The sequence below is a fragment of the Mauremys mutica genome, chromosome 6, assembly GCF_020497125.1.
Source record: "Mauremys mutica isolate MM-2020 ecotype Southern chromosome 6, ASM2049712v1, whole genome shotgun sequence".
Lineage (NCBI taxonomy): Eukaryota > Metazoa > Chordata > Testudines > Geoemydidae > Mauremys > Mauremys mutica.
Genome location: NC_059077.1, coordinates 20501430 through 20523542, shown reverse-complemented (window position 1 = coordinate 20523542; position 22113 = coordinate 20501430). Strand labels below are relative to the sequence as shown.

General features: G+C 46.5%; 1 long non-coding RNA gene across 1 annotated transcript in view; it reads left to right on the top strand.

Annotated features, from left to right (window-relative positions):
• The first annotated feature begins 14075 nt into the window (after positions 1–14075).
• LOC123373036 overlaps positions 14076–22113 on the top strand; it is a 98027-nt gene continuing 89989 nt past the window's right edge. The window contains exons 1-2 of the long non-coding RNA XR_006580532.1: positions 14076–14102; positions 15200–15258. This is a non-coding gene — a long non-coding RNA (uncharacterized LOC123373036). The remainder of the gene's footprint in view (positions 14103–15199; positions 15259–22113) is intronic.

Here is a 22113-nt window from a genome sequence, read left to right as displayed (position 1 = left end):
CCCAAGGCCATAGATTTCACCCACGGCTTTCCCTCTCTGTCTGAGATCCTTTCTAAGGATGGATTCAGGAATCCCTGGCCCCTTTACTTTCAATAAACCAAGGAAGAGCCAATATGCAGGGGATGTTCTAAGCACGCTCAGTGCAACTCCTCATTCTCATGGGCTTGACTGCTGTCTACAGTAATTTTGTGGGGAAGTGGTGGTTTGATTAAGTGACTGTGCAAATGTCTCTTCTGTGAAGCATGAAGTAAACATAAAGCAAATCCCCTCCGGGAAGCATTAAGTAAAGTCTTTTCCTGAAGTTGGGTCACCAAGTGTCAGTTCATTAAATTTCTCCCTTTCCCGTCAGCTGACAGTTGTTAAAGACACTGAATTAGTAAATAGCACTGGAAATGGTTCCCTGATCAGGGATTTCATACCATCCTCATTTCTCTTTCCACGACTTCTAATCTCCTGATCCCATTAACAACATTGCAATGCAGAATTTTTGAGAGCATAACTTAACATACGATGAACATACTCAGCTGGTCTGATCTTACGCCAGTAAATAGGAATATAGGTGCTTTTGAGAGTTTTACCCTAATGACTTAGGACTGAATGTTCAAAAGGATTTAGGGATTGTGATGCTGAGTGTTACAGTGCCTAACTTTTCGGCGCCTGGAAAAATCACTGAGATTAAAAAAGCCTGAGGTAGGCACTGAGGCTCCCTGTAGAATAAAGACTGGGAGAAACAGGCACCTTAGAAAGTGATTCACAAAAGCCAGAAGGCTAGGTGAGGAGTTGCCTAAGTCAGCCAATGGGAGATGCCAACCAGAGGCTTATGTGCTGAGCCCCACCCTTCTCTGAGAGAGATGTGCCTAACTCTGGGGTGCAGGGAGGTGCCTCTCTCTGTATGCCAGGACATAGGTGCCAACTTTTCCTGGCGCCGGTGGGTGGTCGCACCCCCCCAGCCCCGCCCCCATTCCAACCCCTTCCCCAAAGTCCCCACCCCAACTCTGCCCCCTTCCTGCCCCTATTGGACCCCTCCCCAAATCCCCGCCCCAGTCCCACCTCTTCTCCCTGAGCATGCTATGTTCCCCCCTCCCCACTCCCAGCGCTTGCCGCCGCGAAGCGCTGGGAGCCAGGGGAAAAAGTGGGCATGTGGCACACTCAGGGGAAGAGGTGGAGGTGGAGCGGAGCCAGAGGTGAGCTGGGGCAGAGGGGCAGGGGGAGGAACTGCCGGTGGGTGCAGACCACTCACCAATTTTTCCCCATGGGTACTCCAGCCCTGGAGCACCCATGGAGTCGGCGCCTATGTGCCAGGAGGAGCCACTCTTTTGAGTGACTGCATTGATACTGTTTTGGGAAGGAGGATGACCGCCCTTGTAACTTTTAGCCCAAAGATCAGTGCACTCCCTTGGGAGGTTGGAGACGCCATTTCGAGTCCCCCACTCACATAAGGGGGAGAAGGGATTTAAACAAGGATCTCTCAGGTGAGTGCCCTGACCATTGGGCTATGGGATATTCTGATGTGCTGTCACTCTCTCTGTCCCAAATGACTCCTAAAAAGGAAGCGAGAGAGCGCGCACACAAGAATGAGAATGAGTCTATACTATAGCCTGGTGCTTAGAGCACTCACCTAGGAGATGGGGGAATCCAGTCCCTGCAATCCAGTGAGTCTTTCATTACTTATCCAGCTTCAACTGGAGAGTTTGAGGGGCTTCCTATATCAAAATATCCCCTAGCCCAATGTTTAAGCACTCACCTGAGAGGTAGCAGATCCCTGTTCAAATCCCTTGTCTCCCCCCCTTAGGTGGAGGGGGGACTTGAACTGGAGGTCTTCCACATCCCAGGTGAGTACTCTAGCCAGTGGGCTAAAAGTTATGATTGAGGTCCTCTGCCCACCCAGGCTGTTTTGCATAAGCATGCTTATGGGGGCCTGCTCCAGTAGGCAGACTCTGAGCACGCCTAAAGGACTGGGCACCTAAGGTGAGTTAGGCAGACAAACACCTATCTTCCCCTGGCTTGTGAATCACTCTGGGGCTTAGGTGGGAGATAGGTGTCTGCACACCGGGGTGGCAGGAATGTGCATGGCTCGAGACAGAAACAGGTGCCCAGGAAACTTTTACTGTTAAAAGTTAAGCGCCAAGTGAGTTTAGGCACCTACAGGGATTCAGTGGGAGTTTTGTGGGACATTAGTGCCTAAAACAGAGATGTAGGCACTTAACTCCTTCTGAGCATTCAGTTCTGAGGAATCTAATCTGGGACAGTTTAAACCTTAGGAATTGCCATAGAGGATCAGACCCGAAGCCCATTTAATCTAGCCTCTTGTCTCCAACAGTGGCCAGCACCAGATACTTCAGAGGAAGAGGCAATAAACCATTCAATATTTTCCACCCAATCTGTTGCGTAGATTAATTAATTTTAAATATTTTACTACATTCTGAACACAATCAAGATCATGAAACCACCATGAAACAGTGTCTACCTTCTATACAGAAACTTGCCAGTATACCCACACCAGAATAGGTGTTTACTGAATTAGGCACCAGTTTTTGAAGCATGTATTATTAATTATAGATGTACATTAGAGGGTTTTCTGCATCTGTTCCTTTTATTGTGGGTTGCATACTATGTGTAGTAGAATAATGAGCTGGCTACAAGCACAGCGAGGAGGCTTTGATTTGGGATAAAGCAAGCAACTTTACTTATTGTCAGTATTGGAGCAATTTGCAGATAAAAGCCAATCTCAGTTCAACTCCAAGCACTGTCAATGGAAGAACTCCAGTTGATTTTAATACGAGTCAGAATCCGACCCTAAATCAGTGAAAAGCCACCTACTAAACAGAAAAGGTGAAGATCAATAAAGTTGAGATACTGCAGTTATTTTGTTTAATAAAAGGAATTCACACTAGTCTCCAAACCAAATAATATTATTGAACAAGTACAGGGCAGAGTTAGATAATTTACTCAAGCTGAGTAGCACCTTACTCTATGAGCACCCGCACTGAAGTCAAAGGACCGCATGTGGAATAAAGTGCTATTCAGCATCAGTATGGGTATTAGAATCTGGCCCTATTCTACAAAAGAGATTGGTTAGACCAGCTGTGATATATAAAAAATCCATTAATCTGCAATTTTAAGAACATAAAAACATACTAGATTAAACCAATGTCCATCTAGTCCAGTACCATCTTCTGACAGTGGCCAGTGCCAGATGTTTCAGAGTGAATGAACAGAACATGGCAATTTTGAGTGATCTACACCCTGTCATCCAGTCCCAGTTTCTGACAGTCAAAGGTTTAGGGTCACCTGGAGCATCGGGAATTTTGGCTAATTGCCATAGATGAACCTATTCTCCATGAATTTATCTAATTCTTTTTTGAACTCAGTTATACTTTTGGCCTTCACAACATCCCCTGCCAATTAGTTCCACAGGTTGACTGAGCACCATGTGACAAAGTTCTTCCTTTTGTTTTCTTTAAACCTGCTGCCTATTAATTTCATTGGGTGACTCCTGGTTCTTGTGTTATGTGAAGGGATAAATAACACTTCCTTATTCACTTTCTCCACACCGTTCATGACTTTATAGACCTAATCATATGCCCACTTTGTCATCTCTTTTCTAAGATGAACAGCCCTAATCTTTTTAGTCTCTCCTTGTATGGAAGCTGTTCTGTACCTGTAAATCATTTTTGTTGCCCTTCTCTGTATTCTTTCCAATTCTAATATATCTTTTTTTGAGAACTGTATGAACTATTCAAGTTGTGGGAATACAACGGATCTATATAGTGGCATTTTGATCTTTTCTGTCTTGTTATCTATGCCCTTCCTAATGGTGCCTAATATTCTCTTAGATTTTTTGACTGCACATTGAGTGGATGTTTTCAGTGAACCATCCACTATAACTACAAGACCTCTTTTTTGAGTGGTAACAGCTAATGTAGACCCCATCATTTTGTATGTATAGTTGGGATTATTTTTCCTGATGTGCATTACTTCACATTTCTCACTGGATTGCATCTGCCATTTTATTGCCCAGTTACCCAGGTTGGTGAGATCCCTTTCACAGTTGGCTTTGGATTTAACTATCTTGATTAATTTTGTATTGTCTGAAAATTTTGCCACTTCATGGTTCAACCTCTTTTCCAGATCATTTATGAATATGTTGAACAGTGCTGGTCCCAGTACAAAGCCTTGGGGAACACCACTATCTACCTCTCCCCATTGTGAAAACTGATCATTTATTTCTACCATTTGTTTCCTATCTTTTAACCAGTTACTGATCCATGAGAAGACCTTCTCTCTTATCCCTTGACTGCTTACCTTGCTTAAGAGCCTTTGGTGAGGGAACTTGCCAAAGGCTCTTTTAAAGTCCGAGTGCATTATAATTACTTGATCACCGGTATCCACATGCTTGCTGACACTCTCAAAGAATTTTAATAGATTGATGAGGCATGCTTTTGTATAAAAAAGCCGAATAGACTCTTCCCCACATATCGTGTTTATGGGTGTGTCTAATAAATTTGTTCTTTACTGTAGTTTCATTCAATTTGCCTGGTACTGAAGTTAGACTTACCAGCCTGTAATTGCCAGGATTGCCTCTGGAGCCTTTTAAAAAAATTGTAACATTAGCTATTCTCCAGTCATCTGGTGCAGAGGCTGATTTAAGTGATAGGTTACATACCAGTTAATAGTTCTGCAGTTTCATATTTGAGATCCTTCAGAGCTCCTGGGGTGACATATACCCAGTGTGAGGATAGTTGAAATACCCTATTTTTATTGCATTTTCTGCCTTTGTGGACTCTCTGATCTCCCTGAGCATTTTATAATCACCGGTCTTGGTGGATACCTGGCCAATACAACCAGCTGGTAATTCTTTCCATTGTTTTCTCCCTTTCCAGGTGGCCAGCACATGGTACTAAGTGCATGAGCCAGAGTAACTCCCTGAAAGGGTCAGGGTACCAGGAGTTGGGCCTGGACTTTGTGGTCTGGGGGTCACTCCTCAACTCAAAGCGTGACCATTGTCATGCCCCCTGTGGCTCAACTACCTCCCTGTTGACAGCTGCCAACTTTTCATATGCCTGGCACAAGGTGGGTTCTCTCTTCTGTTCCCTAATGAATTCTTTGTTCTGGGTCAGCCATTCCATACCCACAGGGTTCGTGAGTCCTGATGGACTCTCAGGGGCTCCTCTGCCTGTTGTGAGGTCCCTTCCCCTGGATCTTTTCACACTTTTGCATCAGCCAGTTTTGTGGCCCCGGCTCCTTCCACAGCATCAGAGTTATGGTCAACCCTAGGGATGGGTCTCTTTCCTGCACCTGCAAGACTTTGCTGAAGTACTTCCAGTCTTGTCCGAGGTCCACAGGGTAGGCAAGAGAGACACACTCCCTCTCTCCCCCACCACCCATGGAGCATATCAGTATGGCTCCCCACTGTCTGCTGTATCTCCTTTGTTGGGTAAGGGTGCACGTCTTCACGTGCACACTATATGAAGATCATGTTGGACAGCATCCCATGGACTTAACTAGCTTTTCCCTCACAAGGGTCTGTCTGCACCCAGAATCTGTTAGGCCAAGTGCCTCAATCCCATAGACCCTCACTGGGCCCATTATCTTGGACAGCCCCTGTTTGCAGGGCCGGCTCCCGGAGTTTTGCTGCCCCAAGCAGCCAAAAAAAACAACAACAACAAAAAAGCGATCGCGATCCGAGGCAATTCAGCGGGACGTCATTTGCTCCAACTGGGACTGAGGGACCCTCCACTGAATTGCCGCCGAATAGCTGGAGCTGCCGCCCCTCTCCGGAGTGGCCGCCTCAAGCACCTGCTTGCTAAGCTGGTGCCTGGAGCCAGCCCTGCCTGTTTGCAGGCTCTAGAGGTGGTTGTCCAGGCCTGCTTGTAGCTACAATCTATAAAGCCGTGCTGCCCACATTCGAAGCTACTGCTCACTGGGAGGGCCACTGTCCAACTCTCCTCCGCTGCAGTTGTTCCAGTTGGAGGAGTCTTAGCTTCTGCACTCCTTGGCTTTCCAGGCCTCTGTGTCTTGGGGTGCTATCATTCAGCCTCGTAGTCTCTGCCTCGAAAGGGACTTGGACCCCGCCCCAGCTGGTGGTCACCTGTGCCCTGTTCTTTCCATCATGCGTGGCCCTTCACATTTGGCAACAGCCTAATTTTAAGGCCTTCACCATAGGATGTCTGGGGAATTGGCTCTTCGGCAGCCAGGTAATTTTCCATGACTCCTACCACTTCCAACAGTGTGCTAGGGTGACATCTCTGCACCCACTCCCATCTCCTGACTGGGAGAGTTTGGATAAATTGCTCTAGGACAATATTCTCCACCATCTGCACCTTTCCGGGGTTAGCTAGCACCAGCAAGAATCCGTGAGGTACTGAGCCAGCACCCGAGAATGGGCATTTTTCCCTTCAGACATATTGGCAGTATGTCTTCAAGGAGGTATCAAAGCAGTCCAAGATGGGCACCTTGACCTTATGGTAGTCTCGGGCATCCCCAGGATCTAGTGCCTAGGCCAGCCCAGTCAGACATGGGGCCAAGAGCATGGCTCAATGATCTGTTTGCTATGCCACCACAATGGTCACACGTTCAAATGTCACCAAGAAGGCTTTGGGGTTATCCCCTGGGCCCATCTTTGTCAGCTTGACAGGATCTCAGGCGTTGCCTCCAGGGGATCATGGCCCTGGGTTAAGTGTGGCTCCCAGGGGGTAATGCAGTGCCTCTATCTGCTAGACCAGGTATTGTTGGTTTTGGTCAGCTCCTGGATGAATTGCTGCTGGTGTTGTGAGGCCAGCTGTTGTATTAATTGATTCTATTGCTGCAGCACCTGGGTAGCCTGTTGCTGTTGGATCTCCACCGACCACTTCAGCAATTTCTCCATGTCCATGTTGTTTCTTCCTATTTTCCTTCCTCATTTCTCTGCTGGCCTTCTTTACATCCTTCAGCAGGACTGGGTCATTATGTCCGCATTCTCTACCAATCACAAGTGGGGTGTGCCTCCTGGCCTGGTGGTTACCATCTGTAGCAGCAGTCCCCACCTAGCAGTTACAGCCCATGGCAGGAGCCCTTCCTAGAGGTAAAAGGGCCCGCCTCCCAGGTTCCAACATAGAAATCCTTCTTGAGCACTATAAGGCAGGAGTCCACAAGCTGCAGTCCCCTGGCCTCTTCCTACCACTCTGCCCCCATTTGAGGCACGTGGTGGCTGGCAGTTGTCCCTGTCGACTTGGCCCATGGGTCTCAGCAGAGTACGGCGTCTAGGCTGTGTGCACCAGACCTCCCTTCCTGGCATAGTCCCTCTGCAGCAACAAATGCAGGTCTGCTTCTCTCCACCCTCTGACCTGCTGTATGGAATGACTCCCCTTCAAGTCCCTCCTCCAACAGGTGGGGCTGGGGCTTCCAAGGCCCAGAGTTATCAGGGCCGCCCAGATGATTCAAGGGGCCTGAGGCAAAGCAATTTCAGGGGCCCCTTCCATAAAAAAAGTTGCAATACTATATTCTCGTGGGGGCCCCTGCGAGATACCAGTTACTGAGCTGAACTCATGGGCACTGGGTTCCCCTACTATGAGCTGGAATCACTAAGAGCTGAAATCACTGAAGAGCTGGACTTGCTAAGCTGAGAGAACGGAGTACTGTGCTAATGAGTGGGGGAGCCTGAAGCCATACTGTGGAGCAGAGCAGCTGGCAGAGCGGAGTGGAGCAGTTTGTGCAGCCACTGGGTGAGTGGAGCCGAGCAGCTCCCGAGGACGGCCGGAGCAGATCACAGGACAGCTGGTGGACCAGAGCAGCTGGCAGAGCGGAGCAGCCCACAGAGCAAACGGAGCTGAGCTGTTTGCGGAGATGACTAGTGGAAGCAGAACCCCATGAAGAGGCAGGGCAGTTGGCCCCGAAACCACGTAAGGTGCCCCTTTCTACCCAGGCTGGGGAGGGGGACCTCTGCAGAGAGACTCTTGAGCTCTGGGGCTGCACTGACCCGAGACAGAGACTTTTGGATTGTGGGACTTTTGGGACTGTGGGTGATTTGGGGGTTGCTGGACTCAAGGGCCCCGAGAGAAGGACATGGCCCAATTTGCTGGAGTGGGTCTTTGCTCACGGTTTGACCTATGAACTCTAGCTGAGGTATTTTCCCAGTTTAATGCTTGTTGTTTGTCATGTAATTAAACCTTTTCTGCTACACCAAGACTCTGTGCTTGCGAGAGGGGAAGTATTGCCTCTTTGAGGTGCCCAGGGGTGTGTGTAAGATTTTTCCAGGTCACTGGGTGGGGGCTCAAGCTGGTTTTGCATTATGTTGTGGGGAAGGGACCCCTATGTATTGAACCCGGCCCTTGCTGCTATCGTTTCGGCCCGGCAGAAGGGTTACATATATAAAAAAGTGTTTTTAATTTATACAGGTGGGGTCACACTCAGAGGTTTGCTATGTGAAAGGGGTCACCAATAAAAAAGTTTGAGAACCACTGAATTAACCCCTCTGGAGCCTCGGGGAATGCAGGGGACAAGGGTCTCCCTTGGTAGGGTTGGGAAGGAGGTAGGTGGTGTAGGATATTGCTCTTCTCATGTGATCCCTCCCCCATGGCTCTCTTGACTCTATCACTGTTAATCTAAAGTGGCTAATTTTAAATGAAGCTACCCGCCCCTGACATGAATCTCCCTCTGGCACTGAAATTAAATGTAGACTATAATTTGGCATTTGAGAAGTGAAAGGGGATGGTAGTCCTAAGGGAAAAGATAACAGCTTGGCTCTTTGTGTTAAATAGCTGTCTGCAAGCCTCAAACTGCTGAATGAGCTTTAGGGTAGGGAAGGCTGTGCCTCCCCAAACAGCCTGGTCCTGCCCCCATCTGACCCCCACCCTTTTCCTGCCCCCTGACTGCCCCCCTCAGAATCCCCAACCCATCCTGCTCCTTGTCCCCTGACCACACCCCTGCTTTAGCTCTGTCCAGGGCTGCTCCTGGACGCGGTGCACTGAGGCGCTAGGGGATGGGGGAAGGTGGAAGCGGGGTCGGGGCGAGCCTCCGACATTCTTGTGGGGGCCCATGCAAGGCCGGGGCCTGGGGCAAATTGCCCCACTTGCCCCCCCTCAGGCGCCTCTGAAAGTTATTCCTGCACACTTAACTTTCTAGTGTAGGATTTATCAACCCCATCACAAGGCAATAAAGGAGGAACCCACCTCCATGAGTAAGGGAGGGCAAGGAGAGTGCTATGAGGACTGTGGCTGCAGCAGAAGGCTGTGAGAGGGCAAGCAGGCCCTATGGAAAGGGTTGCCAATTTCTAATTGCACAAAACCAAACACCCCTGCCCCTCCTTCCCCAAGGCCCCACCCCTTATCCAAGGCCCTGCCCCCGGCTCGCTCCATCCCACCTCCCTCCATCACTTGCTCTCTCCCACCATCACTCACTTTCACAGGGCAGGGGGTTGGGGCATGGGGGTGCAGGTTCTGGGGTGGGGCTGGGGATGAGGGGTTTTGAGTGCAGGAGAGGGCTTCAGGCTGGGGTGCGGGGAGTATGGGTTCGGGGTGGGGCCAGAAATGATGGGTTCAGGGTGCAGGAGAGGGCTCCAGGCAGAGGGTTGGGGTGCGGGGGCGGGGAGGTGAGAACTCCAGCTGAGTGTTCAGGATCTGGGGTGGGGCCAGGGATGAGGGGCTTGGGGTGAAGGAGCGGCTTTGAGTGCAGGAGGGGGTGTGGGCTCTGGGGTGGGGCCAGGGATGAGAGGTTTGGGGTGGAGGATGGGGCTCCGGGCTGGGGGTTTGGGTGTGGGCCAGGAGCACCAGGGTCCCTTTTCGACTGGGCATTCCAGTTGAAAACCGGACGCCTGGCAACTCTACCTATGGACCCCACTAGGCTGACTCTTTAGCTACCGGAGCCCAGGTGGTTCTGTCCAGAACAGGGCTATTGCTTTTGTTAATATCCCATATTTCCTTTTTGTTTGTATGTTGAAGAATAAACAGAGCCCTGAGGAAAAAAGACTACAAAGAGAACTGAATGTGGCTGACTATCCCAGGCTGGTGATCAGGTCCACCAACTTACAGTACTTATACACTGTAATCAAGTCAACTGTTGTCTTCTTTTTTATAAACTAAAAGATTGATCTCTTTAAATCTCCTATTGTAACACATTTTTCCAATGTTCAAATAATTTTTGTGGCTCTTCTTTGCATCCTGTCCAATTTATCTAATGCTTTGACATCATAACATTTTGTTTGTTTACATGAGTATATTTTTCTAGGCATCAGTTTTGCAACTAAAAATATTTAGAGTTACAGAGTAACACTATAAATTACTTTATGGGTGATATGCAGTTTCAAAAAAATAACTGAATCACAATTAACAATAAATATTTCTTCATGATCTAACTGCACATAAACAGAACTTGTAATGCTATCTGAATTAGCACTACCTGGTAACTCCCAGTAACGTATACAACATCATCAAAAAAAATACAGGAGTAGAAAATTTGACTTTGGGAACTTCTCATTTTTGAGTACTTCATTTCTTATCCTTAGCATTGCATTGTTAGCTTCGTCATTTGTATTGGGGAAAGGATATTTATTGAAAGAGAATTAGCTTGTTTATTAAATATGATGATTAAGGTTGGTTGCAAATCTTTTATCAGAACTGATTTTCAATGGAAAACTGTTTTTTGACTAAACAATTTTTTTGTGAAAAGAGTCTGCTTCCTGCAGAAATTATTGACTTTTCAATGAAAAATCAAATCCCTCAGAACTGAAAATTTTCAGCTGAAACACACACACCCCCCAACCAAGATTTGGAAATGCTGCTGCAGTGGATTTATAGGAAGTGTAATTCAAACTGCCTCAGGCCCATATACTCATCTGTGGGCTGGGTTCCCCAGGCAGATTACATTTCCCATGATGCACCACAGCTTCCCCACTTGCTGAGCCACTGTGGGGCATCCTCAGAATACCTGGCTAAGGTGCATCATGGGAAATGTAGTCTGGCTGGGAAGCCTGGCTCACATAGGGAAATGGGGGCTTGAGGTACCCAAAGTACAATTCCTATTAGGCCACGCAATGGTGGTGCCAAAAATCAATGTTTTGGTGTCAGACAAAATTTTTAAGCTTTTATCCAAAGTTTTTGATTTTTCACAGGATACAAAACCCCAGACATTTTCTAACTATTTCTAATGATTATTTTATGTTGGAATCTAATTTAGCAAATTTAATTTTTATTTCATTAATCCTAATGGAAGAAGTTTTTGAAAACAGAAGACAGGCTTGAGTTTCTGAAGGCACCAAGCAATAATCTAGTTATTTTCACCTCAAAATGAAAAGACTTTTAAACTCTGAAATTTACAAGCATTTCAACACTATTTACTTACATGTTTTCTGCTTATTGATTTTTAAAGCTTGAAGGTTAAACTCTATAAGAATGGAAGTTCAGGACTCACCAGCTGCTCCCAGAATGCTTTTGAAAACAGGATGTGTTCTTCTGAGGAGTTCCATCATGCCTGAAAAACGCACAAAACCGCCCAAAGCTTAGAATTCCATTAAAAAAGAAATCTGAATCATTATCCCTAGTACAGAGTGAGTTATTTCTGCCATATATTAATGGATGTTCTTCTAATTTATCTACAGTACTATTCTGCAGTCCGTATTGAGAAAGTTGCTTTTGAAATTGCATATGTACGGTGCTGCAAACGGGTGGCATTACCACACTGCTGTGAAATACAACCTATATCCACTGTGTGGAAAACTCCCCCTTTTCCATGGATTTGCTGTATTAACAATTACTCAATATGAAACACACTTCTCCCAAGGCTCGGTTGTTATTGTGGTTACGTCTTTAGGGCTTCTCAACTCCAAACTGTTGTTTTCTTTTTCCAAGGGGGCTCACTTATATGCAGGGTGGTATTAGCAAGATATACATTCCACAATGACTCAGCAGGAATCAACCGACATCTCCTAGTCAAGTTCCAATACCCGTCAACATTTTCAGTCAACAGAATAACTCTGCCACACAGTTACAGTTGCTTTGTGGCTGCTATGCCTCAAAAGATGCCCTTCTCACCAAATATGCATACCCCCCCAGGATGAGGGAAATATGCTGTACATCCTAGATACAAAGGCTCACTGAGCAAATAAACAGTATGCCAATCTGAAGTACACTAATACCTGTTCAGTCTCTGACACTTCATGACATCAAAATACATGTTCTCACTTGTAAACTTGCCAATGAAAAAATGCACATGCATTTCCAAATGGATGAATTAAAATACCATATTCATTTGGCTAACTTGTTTGAACCATTTTAGGATAGAGGCATTTACAATGCGTGAACTTGAAAATGTTAAATATTAATCTCTCTTATCAGCCTTCTCCAGGCAGTAGGCCGGTGCCTTGTTTTACTCCAGGAAAAATGCACAAGCATTAAGGGGCCTATTCGTTAAAGCAAATGATTTATGCAGCAAGGTCAGGCTTGCTTAAAATTTTTTGTTTAGCTACAACCCTATGCATTTTACATTACATTCTCTAAAGAAAAAGTGAATTGCAGTTGTATGTGAATGCCTACAATGGTTATGTGGAATTATACCATGAGGAAATGTCCATGGAGAATTAAATGCATTGGTACTGGGAATTACTTTGATATCCAACATGGGCCCAAGCTACTCATCCCCATACCTCCCCGACGCAAAAGCCAAACCATGAGAGTAGACATGTAGTATTTTTTAAAGGAAAGTTGAGACCCCTGGTCTTTGTTCGTACAGCACCTAGCACAATTCGGTTCTGGTCCATGACTGGGGCTCTTAGGAACTACCACAGTACAATTAATTAATTAATTAATTAATTAATAGGACTATGATTTTGTCATGAGGTCATGGAATCCGTGACTTCCAGAGACCTCCGTGGCTTGAGCCTGCAGTGCCTGGGGGCTGCAGGGTCCCCCTGCCACCGGTGGTGGCTGGGAACTATGAGGGCCCCGAGTGCCCAGTCACAGTGGGCGGGGGGTGTGCCTCAGAGCTGCTGCAGATGGTGGGGGTCCTGGGAGCTCCCAGCCACCACAGGGAGCAGGGATGCCCCAAGTTCAGAGCCATTGGCAGTGGAGAGAACTCTGCAGTTCCGAGCTGGGATGCCCTGGGGTGGTGTGGAGACACTGCAGCTACCCATTTTACTATGCATATTTTTAGTAAAAGTCATGGATAGGCTTCCGTGAATGTTTCTTTATTGCCTGTGACCTGTCCGTAGTCTACTAAAAACATGTGTGACAAATTCTTAGCCTTATTAACAAATAATAGTAATTATCTGATTACTTCAGGAGCCATGACATTTAGAAATACACTAAATATAGTGGCTTTTTCACAAGTGACAGGATATTGGCTGCACTGTACCCAGTCTCCGGGGGACTGGAGATATATAGGCTGACCATATGTCCTGTTTTGGCTGGGTCAATCCCCTTTCCGCGCTCTCTCTCTCTCCCCTCCCCCGCACTCTACCCCCAGCAAACCAAAACCATTCTTACAGGGAGGGGAGAACTGAAGAGCCCAGCAGCTCAGGGCACCTCCACTCCCTCCTCCTCTCCTGTGCACAATGGGAACAGTGCCCATGCTCCCCCCTGCCCACAATACTTAGCTTGGGAAGGGGCATAAAGGGGGTGAAGAGCATCTGGAGTTGCCCCCCACAGCCTGGAAGGGAGAGAGTGAACCCTGCTGCAGCCTCCCAGGCCTGGGAGAGAGGGAGTGGAGAGCCCCAGGAGGAGCATAGGTGAGGCTGGGGGGTAGGGTTGCCAGGTGTCCAGTTTTTAAGTGGAACGCCTGGTCGAAAAGGGACCCTGGCGGCTTCAGTCAGCACCACTGACTGGACCTTAAATGTCTGTTTGGCGTGGGGCTGGCAGGCTCCCTACCTGGCTCCGTGTGGCTCCCCAGAAACGGCGACCTGTCCCTTGGCTCCTAGGCGGAGGGATGGCCACGGGGGCTCTGTGCGCTGCCCCCACCCCAAGTGCTGGCTCCGCAGCTCCCATTGGCTGGGAACTATGGTCAATGGGAGCTGTGTGGGCAGTGCCTGCGGGTGTGGGTGGTGCCTGTGGGCGGAGACAGTGCATAGAGCTGCCTGGCCATGCCTCTGACTAGAAGCCAAGGGACATGTCACTGTGTGTGGAGAGCCGCCCGAGGTGAGTGCTGCCTGGGTCCCGCTCCCTGCATCCCTTCCTGAGCCCCAACTCTCTGCCTCAGCCCAGTGAAAATGAGTGAATGAGTGAGGGTGAGGGAGAGGGAGTAACAGAGGGAGGGGGGAATGGAGTGAATGGGGGCAGGGTCTTGGGAAGGGGCGGGGCAGGGCATGGGGCAAGGGTGTTTGGTTTTGCGCAGTTAGAAAGTTGACAACCCTATGGGGGTGAGGGGAACTATTAGAGGGGACTAAACTGATGGAGGGTGGGGCTGTGGACTGAGGTGAACTGATAGGGAAGAATTGAGGGGGCTGATTTGGAGATTGGGGGGCAGCATTAATTACTTGGCCGGGGACAGACAGATGTGAGGCTGAGAGCTCCTGCAACAGAGGTGGGTGTGTCAAAATCACTTACCAAATAAATGTGGGTGAGCGGGCAACACCAGTTGTTGCCCCCATTCCCCCCACACACACGATGGCAGGGGGAGTCCAAAAATCAAAAGACAGACTGAAAAGCCACAGTATTACCTTTAAAAAAAATCTCATGATTTTTAGGGATCAGACTCATGATTGTTGATCTCTTGAGGTTGGCAGTACTGCCAACACCATGAGACCTCATGATAAAATCATGAGAGTTGGCAGCACCAAAAAGAATTGCTGTTTGTAACTAAGGTTAACTGAACGCAGCAGAGCTGGCAAATAGAATATATGCTGGAGAACACTAGTGGGAGTTTAGTCAAGATAGTCTGGGAAGGACCAAGAGACAGTCCATATGGTGGGAGCTGTTGCATTTTGGGGAATTTCCTTAAATAAAGAATTAATTTTAACCCTACTGACTTCTTGGGTATTTCAACCAAAATACAACACAGAATAAAAGGGGTGCATGCACAAATTCACCCAGACACTGTATGTCATCTGTGAGCATAGCCTGATGAGTGGAACTAGAGAAAGTGGGTGAGGTTTCAGGAGGGACCCAGTTGGTGTATCACCAGGGCCCAGGCACCATAGAATGGAAGCTGTGTGCAGTCTGCCACCAGACAAAGTCAGGCCTCTCAGCATGTACTTACATGCTTACAGCTCTCTTTCCTCCAACTCTGCCTGCAGCACTTATTGCTAATGAAACAATGAGAAAATACCCTGGAGCCATTCAGTTGGCAAGAAAGGTAAGAATTTAAACCTTAGCTACACTGGGTCTTGGATCAGATAAATAGTGTGAAACTAATAGATCCTGAGCAGTCTGACCCCAGATCAGCCAGCTGGCACGTGACTTAAAACAGGAGCTGTGCAACACTTTCAGTGGGAAACCCACAACCCCGAGGACTCATTTGCCTGTTTTCAGGACCCATTCAGAACTGGAATGGGTTACCTAGGGAGGTGGTGGAATCTCCTTCCTTAGAGGTTTTTAAGGTCAGGCTTGACAAAGCCCTGGCTGGGATGATTTAGTTGGGTTTGGTCCTGCTGTGAGCAGGGGGTTGGACTAGATGACCTCCTGAGGTCCCTTCCAACCCTGAGATTCTATGATTCTATGCACAAACATCAACTGATTCCTCTATGTCTCAGACCTGTAAATCTTTCAGTTGAACTAGAGTTAATACTTTTTATTGGCTGGATAGATTATTATTTGTTGAGTGGCAGTTCTTCACAGTACACGGACAACACTTCTGCTTGCCTCCAAAGTATTTACAATTTACAACCGACAGTAATTCAAAGCACGATGTAACCAGAAAGTGGATGCTTCTTATCACTTATTTTGTGAGTGTTGCACTTTAAAAAAAAACAAAACAAATTAGCCTAAGCAGGTTCTTCTTCAGGTGTGGGATGAACAGCGCTAGGCTTCATGGAAAATGTAGAGATTGGGGAAAAAATATAGGTGTGTGACTTTGAAATATGAGTTTCACTAGTTTGTTTCAAGAGCACTGGGAGAGGGGGGAAAAAGACACCCACTGTATTTTGAGTACCATAATAAGTACTCTGGGTCCTTCACTAGTGTTCTTGAGGGATTAAGGAACCTCCCATTTCATAAAATGGTTTTTACTTAATATCTTACTCAGGGAGATCTTAAATTCTGGCTCCAGCCTACTTCCTGGCATCTCCACAAGATGGTACTATGTAACACACCTCAGGAGATTGGGAGGGACAGCTCTGCTTACTCTTGCTGCTACTGATGTGTTTAGAAGCACTGAAGGAGGGTTTGGTTTGTCTTTCACCTCCAATAAAAAATTCACTAGTGCCAGTCCAAACTTTGAATAGAAAATATACTCATTATTATTTTACAGGCCAGACAATCACAGCAGCAGAAATTTAAGCCTATTTTCGCCTGTACCTGGGGTGGATACTTTTAATAATATTCTGCCAAAGTGAATAAAGAAGACCAACGGTGGGAGCATCAAGAAAATAGAATGTAACTCCTCAGAGAAACTTACTTAGGATTTGTCTACACTGGCACTTCCTCGGCAAAACTTTTGGCGTTCAGAGATGTTAAAAAAACTCCAGACAAAAGTTTTACTGATGAAAAGTGCCAGTGTGAACAGCGCTTTGTTGAGAGGAGCGCTCTCCTGCCAACAAAATCAACGGCTACTGCTCGTGGTGGTGGGGGGGGGGGAGTTGTTTTTGTCAGCGGGGGAGTTCTCTCCTGCTGACAAACAGCAGCTACACTGCTTGCCTTTTAGCAGCACAGCTGTGTCATTAAAAGCCTCGTAGTGTAGCCATAGCCTTAGATCAGGGGTAGGCAACCTATGGCACGTGTGCCAAAGGCGGCACGCAAGTTGATTTTCAGTGGCACTCACACTGCCTGGGTTCTGGCCACCGGTCTGGGAGGTCTCTGCATTTTAATTTAATTTTAAATGAAGCTTCTTAAACATTTTAAAAACCTTATTTACTTTACGTACAATAGTTTAGTTATATATTATAGACTTATAGAAAGAGACCTTCTAAAAGCGTTAAAATGTATTACTGGCACGTGAAACCTTAAATTCGAGTGAATAAATGAAGACTTGGCACTCCACTTCTGAAAGGTTGCCAGCCCCTGCCTTAGATTGTAAGCTCTTTGAGGTAGGGACTATCTTCTTGTTCTGTGTTTGGGTCCTAGTTCATGTCTGGGGCTCCTAGGTCCCGCTACACTACAAATAATAAATAATAATGGCACCGTTTTTAACAGAGGAAGACACACCAACTGTATAACTGAAAGAGCAAGCTGACTAAAAAGAAAGGAAAAAAGAAGAACAAAATGACAGATAAAGCAAGTTAATGGTTGAAACGTTCATTCAGTAGAAAGTTAGACAACAAGAATACAATTAAATACATCATGCTTCTGAATTAATAACATGGAGGAGGGTGGAATTTCCCTGCTTTTGGTACAACTGCTCCCTTCCTGGATGATTTTTTTTAAACCAGCTCTAATTTAGAATACATTAGACTGCCCCAGCAGCTTACCTATGTACTAACAGCAGCGAAATATTCCAGAGGAGGAGACCCTTGAAGCTCAGGAAGGGCTACAAGGACTCTCACTCCCCAGAAATTATCCGGTTGTTTGTAGTCTGCTGAAAAAGTCCTGCTCAGTCTGTCTAGACCAGCAGCTCTCAAACCGAGGGTTGGGACCCCAATGTGGGTCACGACCCCATTTTAATGGGGTTACCAGGGCTGGCTTAGACTTGCTGGGGCAGAAGCCAAAACCCGAGGACTTCCGCCCTGGGCAGTGAGGCTCAGGTTGGGCTTTGGCCTTGATTCCCTCGCCTGAGGCTGTGGGGCTCAGACTTTGGCTTTGATTTCTTGCCTGAGGCTGTGGGGCTCAGACTTTGGCTTTGCCCCCCCGTCCCCTGCCCCGCTCTGGCGCAGCAGGGCTCGGGCAGGCTCAGGCTTCGGTCCCCCCACCTAGGGTCATGTCGTTATTTTTATTGCCAGAAGGGGGTCATGGTGCAATGAAGTTTGAGAACCCCTGCTCTAGACCTGCCAGTCCAACCCTGTCTATACTGCTGCAGCTGCCAGTTATTAATACTCTTTGGGGTGACGGGGCATATGTGTTCTGTTAACAGGGCATTAGTTATTCCAGATCTGCTAGGCAGACAGGCAGCAATGGTCATGCTGAGAGAGCATCTGCCTGAAAACAATCTCTGTGAGAGGCAGGGGCAAGTACTAGTTGTCCTGATGAACCTGAGAGAGGATTTGGAAGCAATGCACCAGGAGTATACACAGTGAGAGGAGAGTTTGACTCCAGTTACTGCCAATCAGTGAACATGCTGGGTGAAATCCTGGCCTTGTTGAAGTCAGTGGCATAACTCCCAATGATTTTAGAGGGGTCAGGATTTCACCCACTGTGTGCAGTTCCCATCAGAAAAACAGGAATGACTCAAGGATTTTGTTGCTGAAAGGGAAATGCAGTGGTGAAAGATGAGTGACCTAATCATTTGCTAATGTCTGTGCTTGTTTTGGCTGAAAGTGTGTCTAGCTTGGTGAAGGGTCAAATGTATTTGCATATAATCTGTTAATCACCCTCCACTCTGGAAGTGGAAAGTGCTCAGCGCCTCTCACTACTGGAGTCCTTGAGATTTAGGGACTCTCCTATGATTAAGGTGGGGCTCACTTTATCCAAACAGCTGCTCTGGTTACAACAGCAATTAAGGAGCTGAGGTAGTAGCTCTATCGTTAAGATTGTGACTCATTTTCCAAAATTGTCGTCATTCACATCTATAGCCGCTTTCCATCCTCTGCTCTCAGTCTCCTTATGCCAGTCCTATGCTGTACTGGATTATTACCCCCAAACTGTGTAAACTGAGAGGCAGAGTCTGATGAAGAGCAAGGGAAGTTCTAGAACTGCCAGAAATTTTTCTTCAAAAAGACTGAGTTTAGTCCAACTGAGTTTAGTCCAGTTTTTCTCAGGGAACATTATTTGACTTTTTTTTTCCCCAAGGGGGAATTTCTAAACTAAATAAAAAATTCCATTTAATTTTTAATTGGGTTAGCTTCTTTAAAAGTGAAATGAAATGAAATTTTCAATCTGAATGGAAACAAATACAAGATTTTTGAATTAATTAAAAAAATCTCCTGTGAAATTTTGAACAAATTTTTTGCTTGCATTTTTTTTAAATGAAAATATAGTTTTTATTTTTTATGTTTTACCAGCTCTAGGACATAACTGATTGAGAAGGTGAGGGATACAGGAGGAAATTGAACACAGACCTTTGAAGGTTACTGTCTTGCTCTGGACAGACAGAACGAGAAGAATGGGTTGCCTCATATGGCCCTAGACAAAAGAGATTCAAAAGCCTGGTCTACACGTAAAACTTGGGTCAACCCAGCTATGTCACTTAGGATTATGAAGCAATCACACCCTTTAGAGACATAGTTATGCCAACCTAAGCCCCGTTGTAGACATTGCTAGGTTGACGGAAGAATTCTTCTGTCAACCTAGCTACTGCCTCTTGAGGGGATGGATTTACTACAGCGATAGAAAAAGCCCTTCCATCACTGTAGCCAGAGTCTATGCTACGGCACTGTAGTGTGTGTAGTGTAGACATAGCCTAAATCTAAGGGCTTGTCTACACTGACAGTTTACAGCTCTGCAACTTTCTCGCTCAGGGGAGTGAAAAAACACCCCCCCTGAGCGCAGCAAGTTTCAGCCCTGTACAGGGCCAGTGTAGACAGTGCACAAGTGCTGGGAGCCGTGCTCCCAGCACTGGGAGCTGTGACTCATGGAGATGTTTTTTTAAGAGCACTAGGAGATCTCTCTCCCAGCACTCTGCCGCGACCACACAAGCCATGTTAAAGCGTTGCCAGTGTAGACTAGCCCTAAGTAAGGAAGGGAGGGCATGGCTACACTAGAGTTTACAGTAGCACAGCTGCACTGCTGTAAGTCCTCTAGGGTTGCCACTCTAAGCTAACGGGAGAGAGGTCTCCCATCGGTTTAACTAGTTCAGCCCCCGTGAGCGGCAGAAGCTATGTTGGAAGGTCGATACTGGCGCTTAGGTCGGCATAACCTATGTTGCTCAGGAGGGGGGTTTATTCACACCCCTGAGTGACAAACTATGTCTACATTACAGTTTATATCAGCATAAGCTAAGTATATTGCCTACTTTGGGTCTGAGCCAGTGCCCGTTGAATTCAGTAGAAAGACACTCACTGACTTTGATGGCCATTGGATTGAGCCCTTAATTCTTCATGAAAATACTTTGTGTGTGTGTATGTGTCTCTCTCTCTCTCTCTGTGAATTTAATTTACACCTCTACCCCAATATAACACGACCCAATATAACACGAATTCGGATAGAACGCGGTAAAGCAGTGCTCTGGGGGGGCAGGGCTGCTCACTCCGGCGGATCAAAGCAAGTTCCGATATAATGCAGTTTCACCTATAACACGGTAAGATTTTTTGGCTCCCGAGGACAGCATTATATCGGGGTAGAGGTGTATTTATTTTAAGGACAACGTTTTCAATCTTGAAGACACTAAATCCCCTGAGTAACCACTTTAACAACTTAATTTGCCAGCTCTTTGCGAATGGGCTGTGTGACAAAACAAAGACTTAAGATGAAAATGTCACTTTCAAACAGTTTTAGTAAATTATTTGTCAGCTTATGACTCATGTGAAGTGATCACGTGGGTTCAGTGTAGAGCAAGCAATTAGCCAAGACTTTAGCTTTGCTGCTAAGTCATTTTCAGAAACAAATATCACGATTTCTCACTTAGGGTTAATTATGTAAATGTCTTGGTTTGCCTTTATGAAAGCTCAGCACGCTTGCAAGGCAATTTAAATTTGACCTTTCTTGTAGTTGATCTTACGACAACTTTACCATTCTTGGTATAGAATTTGCTTGTTATTGAGTTAAAATGCATTATAAATAAATCATTCTTCTAGAGTCACCACTGTCCAATAATGGCCTCATCCGTCATTTCTAGCCCTGCAGCCCCTTTACATTCCTTCCATGGCATAAAAGAGCCATAATATGGGTGAAAACAGCCCCTGGACTGGGGATAGCTCAGTGGTTTGAGCATTGGCCTACTAAACCCAGGGTTGTGAGTCCAACCCTTATGGGGGCCATTTAGGGATCTGGGGCAAAAATCTGTCGGGGGATTGTTCCTGCTTTGAGCAAGGGGGGGTTGGACTAGATGACCTCCTGAGGTCCCTTCCAACCCTGATATTCTATTTATGAAAGGGGTTTCTCAGGCCTTGTCTAAACTGGTAAGGTTTTGTTGCTATAGCTATGCTGGTACGGTTAAACTGACAAAACTCTCTAGTGTGGATACAGTCGTCTTTCATATGGCTTGGATAGGTAGCAACGACTACAAATTTATATCTAGATTTGATAGTCAGCACGTTGCCACAGCCATGAGCTGGTGAATGTCCTTCAGGACCCCGGCGAAAGAACGAAGATATGCTGTGCTCCATCATTTGTGTTTGGTGACCACAGTCGCATACAGGTGTTTGCCTCATTTTCCTTATAAAGAGGGTTTATCCACATCTCCCATGAGACGTCCTGATGTGATTCAGTCTGCACCAGTCTTTGTGACATTTATCAAAACCTGGTGGTTCCTTGGCAGGGTCAATGACTAGCTGTTAGTTTTGAGTGGTAAAAACGTTCCATGTGGTTCTCCACTGAGCCTCAGCATTGAAGTTGGGTGTAAGGGTCTTGATGTGGTTTCATAGAGGGTTGCGGGATTTTAAATCTTGTCTTTGGCAGGTTCTGCAGGTCATTGTGCAGTGGGATCCTCATATTTGCATTGACATGGGTAAGAAAACAAGATGTTCTAATATGTGGAGGCTGGATGTGTGATAGGTCTGGAAGCCAGTCAAATGGAGTCAATTTGAGCATCCGTGACATTATGTGCATATCATTATTGAGTTGAGTGTCAAGGAGTTTAGTGTGACTGCTGTGAGACCACACTGGTGCACAATATTGAGCTGCAGAATATACCAAGGCAATTGTTGCGGGTGTTCTTGAGGTTTTGTTGAAAGGTCAAACTCCAGTCCAGTGTAACACCAAGATACTTTGGGTTAGCCTCATGGCTGATGCTCTCACCGCAGAA